We start from the raw sequence: 19,948 nt of genomic DNA, 5'->3' as shown, positions 1-19,948 counted from the left end.
GCTCATGCAACAAATATTTGCTGAGTGCCACTCAGCCTGGGTGTAAAGGAGGCAGGGGAAATAAAATGAAACATGATCCACATACCCTGAAAAAGCCCATGATCTACAGGTGGTAGAACTAGTGATCAAAGTGTAGACAGATCCTATGATTTAATGCGACATAATCAGGTCTGAACAAAGCAGAAGCAAGAGGAAGGGATTGATGTTGCCTGAGGCTGTAGAGAAGGCTATTTAATAGAATAGGCAACTGTGAGTTTTCAAAGAGAAACAGGAGTTTGTGGAAAGGAGAAGATGGGGAAGGGCAATCCAGTTAGAGGAAGTAGTTTTGTAAAGGCTCAGAGGCAAGGATAGGCATGGAGGATCTGGGAAGGATGGTGGTGTGACATTTAGAAAATATGCAAGGCCAGCTTCCATCATGGAGGGGCTTGGAAGCCATGCTGAGAAGTAGACCTGATTTGGTAGGAAATAAGGAGCCACCTAAAGTGACCAAGCAGGGAAGGGGTGAAATAGCTGTTTTTCCAAAGATAATACTGGCTTAATTGTGGGGCATAGAAGGGAGGCAGTTGATGCCATAACAAGTAACTACCGCTGTCCTCTCATCATCACTGCACTGACCACACAACTCTCAATGGGAAAGGGAGTACAGTGCTCGTCCTAAGGTCTTGGTCAGCTGGGCAGAAGAAGTGCCATCCCATCACTTGCGCTGATAGCTGTTACACTGAGTGAGGGCTGGGAGCTCCTTGTTACTAGGCAAAAGCCCTCAGTAGGAGACTGTTTGTAATCATGCCTAAAATTACTTCATTATTGGAACCTGTTTGATCTGTGATTAGGAGCTGGATGAAGAAATCAAGTAATCAACCACTGAAATTGTAACCACAAATTGTTCTATAAACAACCAACTTCCCCCCGCCTCCCTCACCCCATGCAACAAACTTGAAAACAGATGCTTTCCTGTTGTTTTTCTCCCCGATGGGTTTTAGCCAGTGCTTTTGAGTCTTGCACAAGTTGGAGCGCAGTGCCTGCCGGCCACAATGACCACTTTCTTCCTACATGTGGATCATTTGTGTCATCCCTTGTCAGACAAAGACAAGACAGTCACCTAGGGAGTGTGGAACTGTTAAAAATATGCAACTTATTAAGATTTGCCTAGTGAAGGTAAAGAAGTTTACTCTTAATAGAACTAAGGAGAAACCGCATGGAGTTCAAGATGAAGAATAGTTAAATAACACCCTCAGAGATTGTTGCCTTTTGAATGATGTGTTGGAAGTAGCTTCTGTCCTGAAGGGTTTTATTCTAGGCCAAAGGCGTTTAAATACTACAGCCCATAGAGATATGTATTGTCGTAAGACAACCTTAGGGCTTATTGACTTTTTCTTGTCTGGGCCTGCACGGTGCTTAACCTTCCAGACATGTAATAAATAGTCATAAATTATAAGTAAGATCTAAATTTCATTTTGGGAAGACCATGGCAGCAACCAGGCAATAATGTCACATGAAGCAACTGTGCAAGAAAAGTGCAACCACAGCCTGCTTTACTCCTATAATGCCTAGGGACAACCAGAGAGGAGCACTTTGAGGTGTTATTTCCCTTGATCATTTTTCTGACATTAAGAGGTAGTGCCTAGTAGTGGCTGAGCAAGTTTCATTTTTCTCCTTTGTTATTATTTTACAGCTCAAAATACTTAGAGGTCATAACATGGAAGAGCCCTTAAGGATCTGTCCAAACCCTTCCATTTTACAAAATAAGTACAAAGGCTCATGGAAGTTAGTGACTTACCATTTGTCCTCAGCTAGTGTCAGCAGAAGCAGAGCTACAATCAGGTCTTTAACCCAGATGTTCTGCTTGGTTAGATGAGAGCAGGCCTTCCTTTGCCCCTTGGAATAACTCCAGTAGTCTAGTAATAACATTGGCTCTTTCACAAAAATTTGCTTTGACAAGTATGCATCCTTGGCACTTGACATAATAATACCACCAACTATAGCTAACACTTTACAGTTTGCACAGTGCTTTTCACCGTAACACCTTGACGGGAATCGCCATTGTTGTCTATGGCTTTACCGGTGGCGTTTTACTTGACAGTGTGTTGTAGACTGAGATCCATTAGCTACAGAGGAGCTTGAATTCCTTTTTTAAAAGGAGGACCAATGAAGATTTCTGTTTATGTTCTTGTCATTTCTTAAAGGATTTGCAAATAAAAGCAGTGAAATATCCTGTGTGTAAAATAAAACTGTCTCTGAACTGGAATGGACTTAAGGTACAGTGAGCAGTTCTAGGAGACAAGTCAGTGGAAGATTCTAGGTCAGGAATAAATGCTGATAATGGATTTCTAGATGCTTCTCTTATATTCTAAAAACACTGAAAAGAAACTGTAGTTACAGGGAAAAAAAATGAAGAAAAAAGGTAAAGGGTACGGACCAAGGAGAAGGGAAGAGGTTAAGGAAGAAACCTCTTTCTGAGGAACTAACAAAATTATGTCTCTTTTTTCCAAACTCATACTTTCGCTGGGGCAAACAATTGATATTTGAACATAAAGCACCTGAATCTCCCAGTGCTTCAACAGCTTTCTGCTTTGGAAGTCAATACGTTGGGGAACTGAAGCCTTTTTCATTTTCAGAAGGAAGTTACCAATTCAGGATTTTACATCAGGGGTCAGCAAATTACGGCCCTGGGCCAAATCCAGTCCGTTGCGTGTCCCCCCCCCCGCCCCCGCCCCCGGCCCCGCCATGGCCTGTGAGCTAAGACTTTTATATTTTCAAATAAGTGAAAATATTAAGAACAATATTTTGTGACACTTGAAAATTATATGAAATTCAAATGTCAATCTCCGTAAACAAAGTTTTGTTGGAACACAGCCACACATTTATTTACATGTTGTCTGTGGCAGCTTTTGTACTACAATAGCAGTCTGCAAATCGAACATTTTTACTGTTTAGCCCTTTACATAAAGAATTTGTCAACCCCTGCTTTAAACTGAAGTAGCTTCATGATCCAAAAGAGTTAAATAACTTTCTCGGGCGCCCAGCTGTTAACCAGAGGGAAGTTTACACACTTGGCTAATCTGATTCCATATAACTTAATTCAATGACTTGCACTTTTAACCACCATGCTTATAGAATCAAGTTAGAAGAGTGGAATCTTATGCTTACTGTCTAACTATAAATTGCATTCTATGGAGGTACATCAAATGTTTCAATTTTCTAAAATGTAATATTAAGTTTCCCAGTAATTCCAAATGAGATTAAGGGGAAATGTTTTCATTTACCCTTTGTAACAACCTGCTTCATATAACCAGCAGCAAGCAATTTGGGGTCTGCAGGCTGTTTGAGGACACATTTTGTATCGATTAGCTGTAGTTAAAGCCTGAATGGTTAAGTCATCAATTTGATTTTAGAAAAAAAAAAAGCTGTAGATTTTAATTTCTAATACCTCTCCAGCAACAGCTTTCCTATTAGGCAGGCTGTGGAGACAGGCAGTTATTTGTACCGATTTCTGGCTAATTACTTATCTATTCCTTGTGGCATCTCCCACCAAAGTGCCATACCAAGCCAGGCTTTTCAAGGGCATTTTTGAATAATGGAATTCAAATAGGAATTTAAATACTACCTAAAGCTTCTCTCTGGATCTCTTCACTGTGGATGAAGGAAGAGTTGATCCTGGCTTGGGACAGATGCCCACGAGGTAAATGAAGGGGCTGAGGAGCAGCATTGGAAGGTCAGGAAGGACACATTTTCCATGTTGGGATTCAAGCTATGAATCATTTCTCATGCAGTTTAAAGACATATTTTGCATCGATTAGCTGTCATTGAAGCCCATATAGTTAAGGCGGGTTTTTGCTTTCTGCCTCTTATGAGCACCTGTATTAGCTGCAGCTTAGATCTAAAAAAAAAAGGATGAATTCTGTGCCTCCTTGAATTTATTCTGCTAGCTAAGAGGGCTAAGGGCCTTTGAGCTTCAGATTTCCATCACTGCCTCTTCGAACTAGATTACTTTAATGAGTACTATACTTTGTAATTTTCCCATTAGTTCCTTATACTTTGAATCAATAGTTTCATACCATTATGACCTTACATTTCCAATTACATTTTGTTTTGGAGATCTTGACATTTTTCATGAGTTTTCAAAGCTCTCTTGCTTTGGGTTTTTGTGGAGTCTAGGAGAAAGTTTCCCCTCACCCCCATCCCCTGGTTTCTCTGCTCTGCTAAAATCATCAGAAACAACTTAAATTTGTATTTCACGAGGCTTCTCTGAAATCAAACAGAGCTATCAGTTGTTGTCTGGTTGCTAGACTGAAGATTTGTATGAGGATTATCGAAAATGTTGACTGGTGTCTTCTGTTTGGCCAGGTTACAGACAATGCAGCTTTCATCATGATTTTTTGCATGTCCACTGGTTTAAGTTCCAAATGTTTCACCTGAATACTCTAGAAACTATCGTATAGCTGATAACCTTGAATGATTTCTAGTCAGCCCTTTCTTATCCCAAAGGAGTGTCACTTATGATGAAATTCATTCAAAGGAGTATTGATCTATCATCCATCACACTCCATTGACTCTTCCCTCCCTCAGCAGCTGAAAGAGTGTCCTTCGTGGGACCAGAGTGTTCATATTGCCTCTAGGCATGATTGTTCATTCAGCAAGGACCTTCATTAAGCCAAGCAACACTATAAGGTAATGAGGCTGCTGCTTTAACATAGCAGAACGTATACATCCAAATGAGCTCTGGCTCTCTGGCTCTCCTTTTTCATCATCATGCCCTTTCCCAGGAGAAAGTAGTACGTTGGAGGGTCCATCAAAACCCCTCCTCCTTCCCCTACTGTTGAGTTCCCCCAGACACTTGGCCTCAGCTTCTAGTCCAGATGGCCCAGAGAAGGAGGATGACAAGTGGATAGAGGGCATCCAGGCAACAGGGCAAAGAAGCCCAAGACTGTCAAAGAAGAGAAAGCCCTGAATACAGTGGGCATGACAGAGATCTTCTGTTGGTCTATAAGGGCTGCATATAGCCAGCCTGGTGTGGAATAATAATTTCTTTATTTCTCCTAAATGTTCCATGACTGAGTTTCAAGAGGCAAGGAAGAGGGCTCATCGGAGTGTCCTAGAATTCATTATTATAATTCAGTAATTTCTTTGAGAGTAGGGAGCATGTAATAGATATATCTTTGTATCACCAGTGTTTTGCCCACAACAGGTGGTAAGTGGGTTATTGTTGAAACAACAGTAGATCTGAGCTGTGAACTTGTACAATAAGGCCTATACTGCTATGAGTATAAAACCAGAATCATCACATTTTATTATAAAATAATTAATATTATTATACTCTGCCATTTATCATTTATCCGCATCATGACTCTCTGTGAAATCAGGTGGCAGGATTGCATTATTTTTACCCCATTTTTCATTTGTGTGAACCAGGGTATAACAATCAATTGGTGGACTGGCGTGATGGCTTAGAACAAGAACCCCAGTTTTCAACTCTCCATGTGGCACTCCTCTCAACAATCTAGATAAAATCAGGAGCTAGCATCGTACAGAGTTGCTATTTACAAAAGTCTAATTAATATCTCTCACTCCTTAATGAGATACTTCTTCTGACTTCATAGACAAGCAGAGCCAAGCAAGTGATGTCAGAATGCCAGAGTGAATTATTGGGCTTGTGTCAACCCAGGCAGGGATGAAAAATCACCCCTGTGAACTTAATCCAGGAGCAATCAAAGGGCCAAAGTTTTAATTAGTGAGGGTTGTGATTTACGTTTGCATTTGGCATCCTGAGACTCTGCATTAGTCTTCAAACTCCTGTACTTCCCTGGTTGTTGTCTGATACTGGTTAGGATAGTTAATGTGCTTTTTAATAATGTTATATTTAATGGACCTTTGAAGGCACTGACGTATGAATCCATTTTCTCACCTGTCAGCAGAACCTTTCCATTGGAGAAGTCAGTGAAAGATCATATGCTGGGAGGAGCTAAAAAAGGGGGGGGGGTTGCATTTCAGCTTGGTACCTGGTTCTTTCACCCATATCTACTAAGAAAATTCATCAGAAGTTATCTAGGAATACTAGCAGTAAGATTCATTCCTATTCAAAGGCAGAATAATGACAAAGTACTATAGTGAATAAAAGAATGCAATAGATTTGTTTGTAACAAACATGGCAGAGCTGATATATGGAAAAGGGTGCTGATTTCTTCAACATATTCGACCTTTCCAAGTTGCTACATTGGTTACTACATTGGACAGCTATAGCGTGTGCTCTTGACTCTGCTTAGTTGGGAGATATCTTTGTTCTTTAAGGGTGGACTGGATTTTTGGAATCAGTCAGTCATCAGAAGGTAATTATGATGTACTAATTGGATGATCAGGCTAGGTCCTATAATTGGGGCCAAAATTGAGATGCGACTACACCATCATGAATGATATTTCTCATGTGGCTCATAACTATCTATGAAGGCAGTTCCCAGGGAAAAGCTCTGGAAATGTTGTGAGAGCCAGCGGTATCTTTGGAATCTGTATACAGACTCTCCAGGTGACAACTTTGAGAGGACCAGCATGCACTGGGTATAATATAGTCCCTAGTGGGCTTGCTAAAGATCCATTTCAAGACTTTGTCACACCGCCTACATTGATTCCTCATTTGCCAAGTAACTCTGAGCATGGTTCCCCTTCCAACAATCTGGATGGAGCTAGCATCTTTCATGAGTGTAAATCTACAAAAGTCTAATTAATATCTCTTACTTGCTAATGAGTTACTCCTTCTGACTCCATAGACAAGCAGGGCCAAGTACGTGATGTCAGAATTCCCTACGTGAATTATTGAGCTTGTGACAACCTGGGTCAGAATGAAAAATCACCTCAGTATATTTAATCTAGGAGCAATTAAAGGGCCAAAGAATTAATTAATGTGAGTTTTAATTTGTTAAGGTCTTGAGAGAGGGAGCCTCTTTCTTTGCTCTGGTGCCTTTTTTGTGTCCCCTTTGATTATAGGTGAATATAACTTTGGGAAAAAATATTTACTTCTTTACTCTGTTCCTTGGTAACCTATGGACAAGAAAGAAAAAGAAAGTGGGCTCCAAGTCTGCAAAGAGATCGAATCATTGGATTTACAGTTCAGGTGATGACCTAATGCCCTGCTCTGAGGAACAGCTTCCTGAGGAATTGATAGGAGGCATAGAAGGAGAATTGTAGAGAGTGGAAGCAGATGATGGTAAAAGAGAACAGGTGCTAGAGTTGGACAAGAGCACAACATCCCAGAAGTCCTGAACAAATAATTACAAAGAGGGGCAAGGGAGATCAGGAGAGTGATTCTCTGCAGCCTTTGGCCGAGTCTCCCTAGCTCCACAAAGGATGTCGACAGCAGATACAACTGCTCATGTAGGGACAGGATCCAGGCAGATGAGCTGTGCTAGGGAAGGGGCTGCCAAGGAAAGCCCCAAATCCACTGACACATGATGATCCAGTGGGAGGAATCCTTCCTGCTATCCAATGAGCCATGGTTTGGGGCACCACTGCACTAAAGCCTGTGTTCAAATTCATGTCTCTGGTGCAAATTCACCTCTTCCCCAGGATCAGTTTAGACCACTAGAAAGGCTGCCCCTGTGCCACATTAGCCTAGCTGTCACTGGCTTACCTTGTAACATGTTATCTTCAGCTGCTATGAAAAAGGTAAACATGGGTGAATTTTACTGAATGAAAATTTTACTCCAATCAATTTGGCTTTTTAAAAAGTTTGTTACTATACACATATAAAAGACACTGTCCTGTGGAGAATGCCTCTACATCTCCTGTAAAATTGGTGCTTCTTAGACTTGGCATCAGGAATAAGTTTGACTCTTCTGACAAAATGATACCCTTCCTTTTTTATCACAAGTTGAGAATACTGTTACCCAGCATGTTTCCCTTATGGCCTTAGTTGCTAGGAAACTCAGAGCTAACCCCAACACTCAATTTCAGTAATCTTGCTGTTTAAGATTTTGAGAATGAGTCTCCCCCTTTAAAATCTTTCTGTTGATCTTGTTTTCCCACCAGGTCATATTATATGTGTGCTTTAGGATAAGCTACCTCAAATTTGGGGTAATAGGTGGGTTCTAAATTACAAAAAATATTGCTCTGGCCTAGTCTGTGATGGTCTAATACCAGTATGTGTTCTCCCTGGCCCATGCTACTACCTCTGACCTGGTGTTCCTTAGAATAAACTGGGTTGTTAGTCACAGCTCCCATTTTCACACTAGAGTTGATGCTTTTTTCCTATATTAATCTTGAATAGTAATTTCTAAATGCCCCCAAATATCAGAATAAGTGGGGGAGGTATAGAGCAACATGCATCTCTCTGTTTTCATCTTATTTCTGGAACTGGTTGTATAAAACTATCAAGAAGGAAATTTCCACTTAAACCAGAACCTTCCAGCACTGGGATTGCTGACCTGTATAGCAATTACTGATTGTTTTAGTTGGCTTTCAGTTTGTGGCCATCACTTGACAGAATTAAAAATTGATCCTGCTCTATCTGCTCATTTTTTGAAGGGTACAGTCTCTTCCAGAAGAGATAGAATTTCCAGGAAACAAAGGCTCTGTACTGTGCCCAGAAACCAAAACTGGATGGGTCAAGGCACATGCCTGCAAGTCTGTTGGCTCCTTACAGCCCATGGTCTTCCACAGGCCATGGATAACCTTTCTCTAGAACAATGGGCAGTTGGACAATGTGCCTTGAGTTTTGAAATCCTGGTAAGTGGGTAGTAAAGGACATGTCCCTTAATTAATTTAGATTAAACTCCTACTCAGGCCTACAAGAGATGAGTAGATCAAAAGCTCCTAAGGGAAATTTTAAAAAAGAAACGACAACAGCAAAACTTTTTGAGAGTAAGAGAGTCATACTCTTCCACTGGCGTTTCATCTCCCCCTTGAGTTTCTGAAACTTCAAGCTGAACTGTCCTCCCACAAACTGTAGATAAGCTAAGAATGTCAAAGGTAACCTTAATAAACCATTCTGGAAAAAATAAAAAAGAAGGAAAACTTAATTAGCATAGAGTAGATGAGGTCACAGAAATCCGTAATTCTAAGAATTTCAGGATAAGCATTGGGCAGCATTTTAAAGTCCATTTCTTTTGCCCCCAAGCCACAAAGGATTGTTTATATCCCTTTTAGGCAGCTAGCTGGGTGCCCCTCCTCCTAATTCTGGATCTCCCTGAGATAGATACCATCTTTTTCCCTTTAAGTACTAACTCTGCTTTCCCTGGTTGGAATCTTCTGTGCTACTGCCAGGGCCCTCTCCTTGGAGATGCAATCTGAAGGACTGGTATGCTTCCTTAGAGTATGATGATGGACTAACATTCTTAAGCCCCAATGAAGGTTCTAGCCCTTCACAGCTTAAGTTATCTGCCTATCTCAAATAGAATCATTCTGTAAAACTTACCGTTGAGTTGTCCAGACCCATACATCCTCCACTGAGAGGGGTCTGGGAATGGTTTAATATGTTTTACCACCTAGGGCATCCCTTCACAGATCGTCTCAGTAACAGAGTGAAGACAGCCATTTTTGCACCAAGGTTGAGGGAGGTCAGAGATAGGACAGGCCCTTCTCGTAGTAGCATCTGCTCCCAGTCAGCAATGAGGACATTCTCCGCAAAGACTTTGCTCTTTATTTCATTTAGACTTTGGATGTTTTTAGTAATAAGCTTCAGTTCTGACTTTCATGTTTTTATTGCTGTAGTTTTCTACATTTCTCCGTTTTCTCTAAGCTAAGAAGTGATGTCTTGAATTGTGATTGAAGTGCTCACTATAGAGAAGTGGATGGACACGGTTTGTATAGTTTTAAAGAGTTTATTAAATAAGAAATTGGTTTTTTAGTGGCTGGGGAGAACCAGAGTACCATTGTTTCTAAGCCCAGATCCTATGTTACAAAAAAGGTGACAGAGATGATATCATGACTCTCAGGAAGCCGAGGCCTTCCCACGTATTAAACAAGTGAGTTTTGTCATAAGACTAACTTAAATTCTGATTATACCAGAGCCAAGATTTTCTTGAAGTTTTGAAGCCAAATTGAGAGCCGCTTTATGATTTTTCACATAATAGAGGAAACAAACAGGAAGAAATAATTAAAAGCAAATTAGTTGCTTCTTTGGGAGATTGTAGCCATATTTGCATAAACTTTAGTATAGTTACTGCATTTAGTTGAGGCACTAAAACAGTTTCTTGTTTTATTGACCTTTGTTGCAATAAATAAGGCCAGACTGAAAAAATATATCTAAAGCCTGTAATTATGGATTTGTTTGGCACAAGATTTCTCCTTCAGCATATTTCAGATCCTCCTTGCCAGGAATTGATGAGAACAGGTTGCATGTGATCTAAAGGCTCCTTGGTGTGATAAAAGGATAGCATGAGTGATGAAAAACCACAACTAATCAGGAAAGTGCACTAGGAGAAAGCAACATGTAGTGGTTAGAAACCCAAGACAGTTTTATCATATAATCAGCAAATGATTGTATTACGATTGGAATTCTCATGCCCCCAGATCCAGTTCTTCCCTTGGATTGCAGGAGCCCACTTATTCCTCTCTGGCCTGTACTTCATAATGTTCTTCCTGAGCTATTCTCTTCTCATGCTACGTACTCTCCCTGTGGAATCTCTTCTACTCTAAGGGTTTCAACTACCACAGACTCCCAAATGTCTGGAAAACCATTCTTTCACTGAGATTTCTATACCCAGCTAAGTTCCGTATCCATATATCCAATTGTTAACCAAACATCTCACTGGGGGCACCAGGTGCACAAAACTCAGCATAGCTCAAAACTGAACATGCCATCTCCTTCCACATACCACCCCAAAAAGGCTGCCCATGTTTCTTGTACTACTTATATTGGCAAATAGAGTCACAATTCATTTGTGTTACATCATCTTTGATTCCAAGCCTCCCTGCCTTGTTCTGTACTCCATGGGGACTATGGCCCTGTGTGCTTTATGCCTGCCAAGTTCTATCAAGTCAATCTTGCATTGTCGGATACTTTCCTAGGATACATCCCTTCTTCTCTCTGGACCTTACTTTCCTATCTTTAAAGAGCCTTCCAGCTCCATATTTCTATGAGTCTTTCCTTTGTCTAGGGCGGGGTCAATAAAGAACCGCAGTCTTTGGCCCAGTGAAGTGTCTTGGGATTAACTAGATTGTTATTAAAAACTGATGTACGTGAAGAGAAGTATTTGTTATGAATTATACAAGGCCTAGCATTCAACAGTGATTAGTGGGTAATATGGAACAAGATGTGCTTTGTTTTCATGAATTGTCAGAATTTTAATCTTCTGTGAGCATGCACACTAAAATAATGCTCAGCTTTCCAAATTGCAACACAACAGAAAGAAGCTTGACTATTGGGTTTCATTAGGAAAGGAAAATTAAAAGTAGTCTATACCAATCATAGAACAGATAACATTTGCAAAGGAGACCCTACTTAGAAATAACATACATTCAAACAAATGTGTGATACCTAAATGTGTGATGCCTGAGCAGTTTTAAAAATGAAAATAGTTTCAAGTTTTAACTGCCTCTGTAAATCTAAATGAAAATTGTAAAATTCCGATTTAGAGGCTCAGCGCTGTTAACAAGACACATGGGAGCATAATTTGGGGGAACTTTTCCTTCCTTGCTGCCCAGAAAGCATTTTCCACACCTTGTTGACAATGGCCCTTCTACTTCTTTTCTAAGGAGCCAGATGCGCTTTTAAATCCTGGATACATTTGTCTCCTTAGAAAGCACTTAAGACACCAATTTTAGCAACAAGGAGATATTTGAATGCTTTTGTCTTAGGACAACAACATGTAGCTAGAGAATTGGTGCCCTAAGCCCCAGTGTCAAGATCAGAGGTCTTAGTTAGGTAGGACCAACCCTGCCTCAATGACCTAACTTGTCCAACATCTTCCAGCTGCCACAAAGACAGACTATGACCCAAGCTCTGCCTGATTTCAGTGCCCAAGCTTTTTCCACAACACCAGGGCTGCCTCCAGTTAGTCTGGCAGTGCCATTCTCCAAAGTTGCTAGCTCCCACTGTTTTTTCACTCGAGTTTCATATCTGTGGGCACTGGAGCTCAGAAGTGGTTCTGCAATAGGCATGCAGGGTGATCTGATCTAAGTAATTTGAACAAAAAACCAAAGCCATATGACCCCCTTAATAAACCTCTAACATAAAATGTGTCAGTCAGTTAATTCAATTCAATAAACATGTTAGAAACCAAATTTATCAGGTATGGCTGTCAGCAGGTATTGAAAACCTTCTATGTGAAAAATGTTATAAGAGACATTGCGAACAGATAAGAACACAATTTGCCCTTGTCCTCAAAGAAGTTAATATGCGATGTGCAGGCAGAGTGGCCATTCTTGAAAATCCCATAAGAACATATTCAATAGAAAGTTAAAACAAAGTGATTATTCACCAGGTAAAAGGAAATGAATCTCTCCCCACCGCCAGCATTATTGGTTCATATCATTCTGTAGTATAAAGTCAGAATCTCGCTTGGAAATAAATGGACTGACTTCTTTTTTCTCCATGTGCTAACTCCTGCCAAAGCAGTTGGCTCCTTTGGCTTTTCTTGAAAAGTTCACTGAGACTTTTCTGGCCTACTCTGGGGACTCCCTAATGTATAATGTTCACCAACTAGGCTTCAGTTGTGAATTTTTAATTATGCCAGATCATTTTCAGTAAATAGAACTTCGGGCTCAATTAATGCTGTCAGATCCAATTTTTGTCTCACCTGCTATTGAGTTCGACTCTGTAGTGTTCACAGTAATTGCCACTTCTCAGGAAAGAGGAGCTTCTCCAGAGATGGGTGTCAGCTGCCCTGGGGGTAGGAACCTTGTCACACTCATCCTTGTCTCTCCTGCTTCAGGAGCCCTACAGTGGGGGCCACTTCATCCAGCTAATTCTAATTATGTTGTCTGGAAAGCAGGGAAAACGCATATAGCTGATTGTTCTCTCTCAGTGTCCACCAAGCATGGCTGTTTCATGCTTCTTATGAGGCAGTGGTTCTCAAAGTGTGGGCCACAGACAAGCAATATCACCATCACCTGGGAACTTGTTAGAATTGTAAATTCTCAGGCCCCATCCTAGACCTACTGAATAGGAAACTCTGGGGGCCAAGCCCTACCATCTGCATTTTAAAAATACTCCAGGTTCTTTATTGTATCATTAAATCTATGGGCCACTGTTGGGAGATAAGTGTTTCAAACTAAGGATAAGCATAATTTCATTCTGTTTTGTGAAAATTCTCAAAACCCAGAGTTTTCTTTCTGATTTACAGATTTTTAACACAAACGAAACATAATTTTCATAATAGTAACTCAATTTTACCTTTGCTTTCCTGGATTCCCCCAAGCATAGGCAGTGGTTCCCTGTTTTATTTCCCTGGCACTTTTTCACACTTGTTTATTCCACTTGGTACATTGCTTTGCTATGTATCTGTTAAAATGCTTTCCTCCTCCACTAGGCTTTGGGCCACTTGAGGGTAGGAACCTTGTCACACTCATCATTGTATCCGCAAGTAAAGGGCATACAGCCAACACACATTAAATGTTTTCTGAGTGAATAAATTGGCTAATATTTTATAATTTTCAAAACTATATAATAGCCTTAAGAAGGAAGACTGGCAGACAAGGAAACTGAGACACAGAGACATTAAAGGATTCAGTTGGTAAATTGCAGAGCTAGGGCTAACAACCAAAGCTTACTGCAATTTGGGAAAGGTAATGTTCATAGGTCACTAACTTGTGTCCTAATGCACTAAACTCAACTCAGGAAGCCTGGGGCACTTTGGCTCTTCAAGGACAGATCCCTTGATTTGCTCTCAGACAGGTTGCTCCCATCCTAACTGTGGTGATGTTACTAGGCTATGGCATCCTGTACCACCCAGGATGCTAAGAGAGGGTGGCTGAGGGTGCCAGTTAGTGAGACACAGTGCAGAGACTGAGAACAGGAAAAAGGAAGGGAATGATACAGAAAAATAGTGGACTTTAATACTATCAGAGGTAAGGTCTCTAATGTTTGGTTAGTCCTTGGTAAAGAGGAGCAAAAAGAAAGATGTTAACTGTAAGCGAAGCCAAGGTTTAAAGCCCAATTTTGCCTGTGTGCCAGGGTGTCCTCCTTACACCAAGATGACAAGAGCATGGGTGTTTATAAGATCATGGCTCATAAGGTGTTTCTGGAATGGGAATCGGTTGACACTAATTGGCACCCACCTTTTGGCACCCAGCTCGCCTTGTCATCAATCAACAATCTGGCTGGGCTAGGAGAATGGGGAGAAGCAGGCTATGGGCATGGGATAAAGAAAGCCACTGGCCCACACAAGGAACAGCCTGTACTTTCCCTCATTAACCTTAGTATTGATCTCTACATAACTAAGTTAACTGGCTCAGGCTCTTTTACTTGGACCTCTGGTGTATAAGTCTTTGTAACACACTTGTAAATCCTCATAAACTGGGGTGGAAGGAAACAGATTCTGGCATGGATGCCTCCCAAAACATTCACTCCTTAATCACAATGGATCACTGTCCCATTGGGCCTCACTACTTATCTTCATGGCTTTGAGTACCACTTCAGAGCAATGACTGTACATCTGACCCTGTCTTCTTGAGCTCCAATGCCATCTCTCTAATTGCCTGCCAGACACTGTCCATCGATACCCAAACTTGATATGCTCCAAACCAAATTCATCATCATCTCCTCTAGCCCAGGTCCCCCTCCCAAGTAATCTGTCTCTTTCACTGGCAGAGTAAATTCATTTCCCAGTCACCCAACTTCCAAACTTTCTCAGCAGCTTTCATTTAGAGTTTATTCTCATTCCCCAGATGTAGTCAACCCCCAAGTTGTGTCATATTTTATTTTGATATGCTGGACATGGTTTCTTTCTTTTCACCTCCGTAACTACCATTCCAGCCGAGGCTCCCATCATATTTTGGTCTCAATTACCCACAAACCATCCAATCCCAGAACTATGATTTTTGCTTCTCAACCCTGATCTAATGGAGGAGCTCAGAGCTGGATGTGAATACAATAGTTTCACAATACCACTTATAACTGTAAAACATAGTTCCATTGGCCTCTGATAGTGTGTAACCAAGGTCCACGCTTAAATGAGAAAATAATATAATTTAGGAACTGACTCATGTACTTTCTTGATCCCAATGAGGCATTCGGGGATGTGACTGCCACTCCCTGGACAGAAACAGCATGTGCCAAGATGTGAAGAGAGCAAAATAGCAACAATAATCAATGAGCTCATTGCTCCAGTCCCTGATACCCTGTGGTGAGCTCTTAGAGTGAAAAGTTAATGGAAGGGGAGAGGGCAAGATAATGCGAGTGCCCTGGCTGCCTTTTCCAAGAGTTTTGTAATTACAAAGTAACTGCGAGCTTCTCTGTGAATGGTTTACCTGATCAGTTTAATTCCCTCTGCTTTATAGATAAGAAGCCTAAGACAGCAAGAAGTTAAATGCCTTGCTGGCAGCTGGGATTAGAAACTGGGATTCCTGAATAAAAGCTTTGAACTTATGAGGTTGCTTCTAAGAGATCATAGTTACACCGGGCTTCATAGCAATAAAGATGAGCTTTTCCCTTCTCCTCTAAAATCCTCAGTCATTATCCATAGTTAGGCAAAGGGAAATTAGGGTAGAAAGCTAAAGAAAAGCGCATCTTAGTGAACTGAACTTTCTTTGCTAGATGATGAACAGAAACACAGATAATGGGCAGAGGATGCTTAATGGGGTAAGGACTCTAATTCAGACACCTCAAGTAAAAGAAATGAAAATGAAAAAGTTTGGAGCAAAGAAAGGAAACCACTCAGGACATAACCTAACAAGATAGAAAAATGAAATACAGAAGTCTCATCAGCTTTAATTAAAGGAAATCAATATTTGAAGAGCTGTCTTGCCCAGTAACAGAACAAGGGCAAAAATACTTCAGAAACGGGAGCCTCTTGGAAAAGAGAAAAGCAGGCTTTTATGGGGAAGCAATCATGATTTAAAAGCTTTTCAAAAGATGCTCACGTGGTGTATCTGTTGTAGAGGGGACTCAAGCACCTGTGTGGAAGGCAGACTAGATGAGCTGCTATCCCTGGGAGAGTCTATACATTGTAAGTGCATTTTCTCAGCTTGGGAGCATTCAGAAGCCAACCAAAAGTTATGTTTAGGAAACAAAAAGTAGCCATGATTTCCCCTAAAAAAACTTGAAACAACTCCTCTGCAATAGCCTGGGTTTCATCTCAGTTATCACTTACAAAAACAGCCACTAGGAAACATTAAGAGCTATGTGAATGCAATAGCCTTGTTGTTATTATTCAGAGGCACTATTCAACCATCCAAGCCAGCTTGTTGGAGAATCCTTTCTAAACTCACCTGTTTTTGCGATGCACATGATGATCAACCATCAGTAACTAGAATCCAGTTCTCCCAGAGCATTCCTCTGCATGGATGGAAGATATGTGACATGGGTTACTCCTTCCTTCTCTCACGCCCATGCCAAACATTGATATAATAGTTATGACACTTCTTTCCACTGAGTCCACATGCAGCTTTTTGATTTATTTGTTCAACAAGTGTTTTCTGAGTGCCCAACTAAAAGCTAGTTGGAAAGACTGACAAACCATAAAATAAAAGCAACACTATAAAGCACCACATGCTAAAACATATGTAGACAATACAAAATATGTAGACAATAAGTATTATCTCCCAGCCCTCTTTTCTGAAATACAATTTCAATTTCTTAGGACCCGGAAAATTAATTTTTAAAATTTCAGTACTCTTGTAGTTGCAGCAGCACAACTATTTTTCATGGGTCTGAGATGAATTAATTCCAAAAAGAGCATACAAAGTACTATAGGAAATGCAGAAGTTCTTGCATCAAGAAAGTCAGTAGAGTGTGTTTTAAACCACTAAATTCTCCCACAAGTACCTCTCTGACCTAAGAGAAAAATCTAGATCAGAGTGGATCTGATTGCTATTTTGGTTTAAGTACACTGGATACCATTTCAGCATCAAATTGTTCAATCAAAAACACTGAAAATGCTGAAGAGTTTAGTTAGTCACAGTTTTCCTACCTGAATACACTGTGCATAATACCACAGGATTGTTTTTTCACATTTGTAGTGTTGGAGGCATTTATGGAGCCTGTGGGAAAAGATTTTCTTGATAGATAGACACAGCTGATCAGGTAGACAGAAGGAGGGCTGGCTCTCATTAACTTTTCCTATCAGAACCTCACCTGGAATTATTTTCATAGGCCTTTGATGAGGCTTGGTTATTGAGGCACTGGAGGGAGGAAAGAAGAGGACACTACCCAGGTGGGGTGGAAGAAGACTGGATCCGTCCCCTCAGGGATTTCAGGCCACAGTCTTTGAGATTACAACTCAAAGAAGAGATGAAAGTGAAGAGGTTTGACAGGTGTTCTAGAAACAGACAGATCAAAAGGAGGACAACTGGGATACGGCTCTTTCAGATATGTAGGTTAGAAACTCTAATTCAAGGTGGCCCCTCACCAGTCTTGTATACCCCAAATTATATATTTATATCCTAGAAATAGGCAGGGTTTATTCCTGTAAATCCCTGGGATTTCCAGATGTTTCAGTGACGGAGGTTTTTGGCAGTATCTTAATCTTTGGGTGTTTGACCCATGTCTTTCCAGATCTTTGGGGCTCCCAGGCCATCTACAGCTGCAGTATTTTCTCTTTATCTCTCATGGAGCACTTCTTGAAAACTCAGGGTCCCTGACATCATTGTTTTAGATCTCCTTCTGTCTCAAGGTTTCAGAATTACAACATCTTGCCCAGGTTTATCTACCCAGCCTGGGCCTTTGGGCAGGAATGAGGACTTTGCCCGTCAATGTTCAGCAAATCTCTCTGTACAAGTCATTAGTATATCTACGAAATTAAGCTCTTAGGATCTAAGCCCGCCACAAGTTCTTCTTGTCCCCCTACCCCCACTTTCAGAAACATTGTGCCGCTGTTAATGGGTCTGTAATTTGCACAGAACAAAAATTTTGAGTTATTTGATATTACCTTCACCCCTAGTGTTGGTACTTATGTGATTTACCTTCACTGTGTGATTTATTCCTGGGAATGTTTTTGTTTTTATTCTCCGCAGAGCCAGCCGCATTTGCAGGATTTGGCAGGAAGTCAGAGGGGTCTTTATTCCTATCTTTTAAAGGACTACTGCTCCAGGACCACTCGCCCTCCAGAGCAGCAGTTAACAATAATAAGGCTGCCACCGCCAGCTGCCAGCTTTCCCTGATGCCCCACAATGCCATGCATTGAGTTTAAATGGGTCACTTGTAACGCAGATTATGGAGGGCCCTGATGTGGGAATTTAGCGCTGGGGATGGGTGTACTTTTTTTCAAAAGCACGTGGATGCCTGAGCCTAGTGACTCACAAGAGTTAAATGACCACATGCTCTGAGCCTAGTAATGTGCAGGAGACACATCAAAGGATCCCTTGTTTCTGAACGTGTGCAGTCAAGTTTCCCACTGCCTACTGTTTAAGTGAGAGGGTCTAGGAGGAGGAAGGCTCAGTGGCCAATGACCAGGGTGTGGAAGTGAGGAAGTAGAAACCCACTTGTATTTGGCAACACATAACGTATTGCGTCCTTTGCATTAGGCTGCACTAACTTCTGAAAGCTACAATTTTGAATTCTTCTGAGTTAGAGTCTTTTGTTTAATTGTTCAGTATTATTGCTTAGTTTCCAAGCTTGGTTCTGGTAAACAGGATAGCTGGTATGGTCCCACGTCCCAGGTCCCTAAAATATCCTTTGCCAGGAAGTCATAATGTGACTCACATTCTGGTGAGTCTGTGAGCAGCACAGAGAAATGGTCCTTACACTGAACAGGAATCCCAGCACTTCATCCCAACCTGTTTCTGCCACCTCCTCTGGGGTGGAATGTGTGCCCACTCTCTTCAGGGCTACCCACCCAGCAACAGAATCAGAGCTCGCCTGGGTGTCTCCCACTTCAAAGAGCTGCTTTTGGGACCTTCTAGATGCTGAGTGATAACTACTGGAACTGTTACTATCTGTCTGATTCTTCCTGAACAGCCTTTATCTGTGCCTACACACATCTTTATTACCTTTGCAATCACCAGGAACCCATGATTATCTCTTGTTCCAATCACATCCATGTACTCATTTGAAACTGATGGGTGCGTGGCAGAATATCTTTTGCGAAACCCCCAGCCCACCCTGCATATAAATACAGCTACTTTGCAGACACCTATTTCAGAGGTACTTAAAAGGTTCATCAATATCGAGAAAGCTCTTTGACATTTTCTGAGTCAATATTCTGTGCCATTGGAAGGTTCTATTATACACATTATAAGCCATGATACGCATTTCTTTCTTTTTTACCTTCACTTTTTATAAAAGATTCTGCTGACGTAGATCTTACTAACAAAAAAATCTTTCTGATGAAATCAGGATAAATAATTCCACACATCATCAGTTGGAGAGAAGGGCTTTGAATTGGTTTCCATGGAAATCTGAAAATGAAGTAAAGTAATAATTTCAAGGCAGAGCGGCTGAATTGAAGATAATGGTAAAATAGTTTGATAAAGGAAATAGAATAAAGTAATCAAGAAGACTCCAATCAATTATTCCTTTTTGTTTACCTTTAGGTGATTAATTTGTCTGGGTTTATTAACCTGATGAGATTAAACAGACCTTCCTTGTGATTTATTTCGTAATTGTTTCCAAGGTTTGACATAAGCTGTGGAGTTATTGAAGGTGGAGATTTAAATTCAATTACTCATGAAGCAGGTGGTGCTTCTCCTGAAAGAATATCTGAATTCACAGCCTTCCCATGTAACATTATGAGTGAAAATTATTAATTCATCTGATAGTATCTCCCAAAGACTTTTAGAAGTCATTTGGCATCCACATACTTCACTAAAAGTCAGCAGCTTCAGAACTGAACATGAATTGCAGAGAAGTCAGCATCTGGAAATA

The 19,948-nt window shown here is 40.9% G+C and overlaps 1 protein-coding gene across 2 annotated transcripts in view; it reads left to right on the top strand.

Moving 5' to 3' along the window:
• Nucleotides 1–19,948, top strand: part of HS6ST2 (heparan sulfate 6-O-sulfotransferase 2) — a 282,979-nt gene that overhangs the window by 221,994 nt on the left and 41,037 nt on the right. The gene's annotated exons all lie outside the window — the stretch shown is intronic.

This window comes from Propithecus coquereli, unplaced genomic scaffold (genome assembly GCF_000956105.1).
Source record: "Propithecus coquereli isolate 6110/MARCELLA unplaced genomic scaffold, Pcoq_1.0 Scaffold42, whole genome shotgun sequence".
Lineage (NCBI taxonomy): Eukaryota > Metazoa > Chordata > Mammalia > Primates > Indriidae > Propithecus > Propithecus coquereli.
This window is presented reverse-complemented; position numbering and strand designations above follow the sequence as displayed.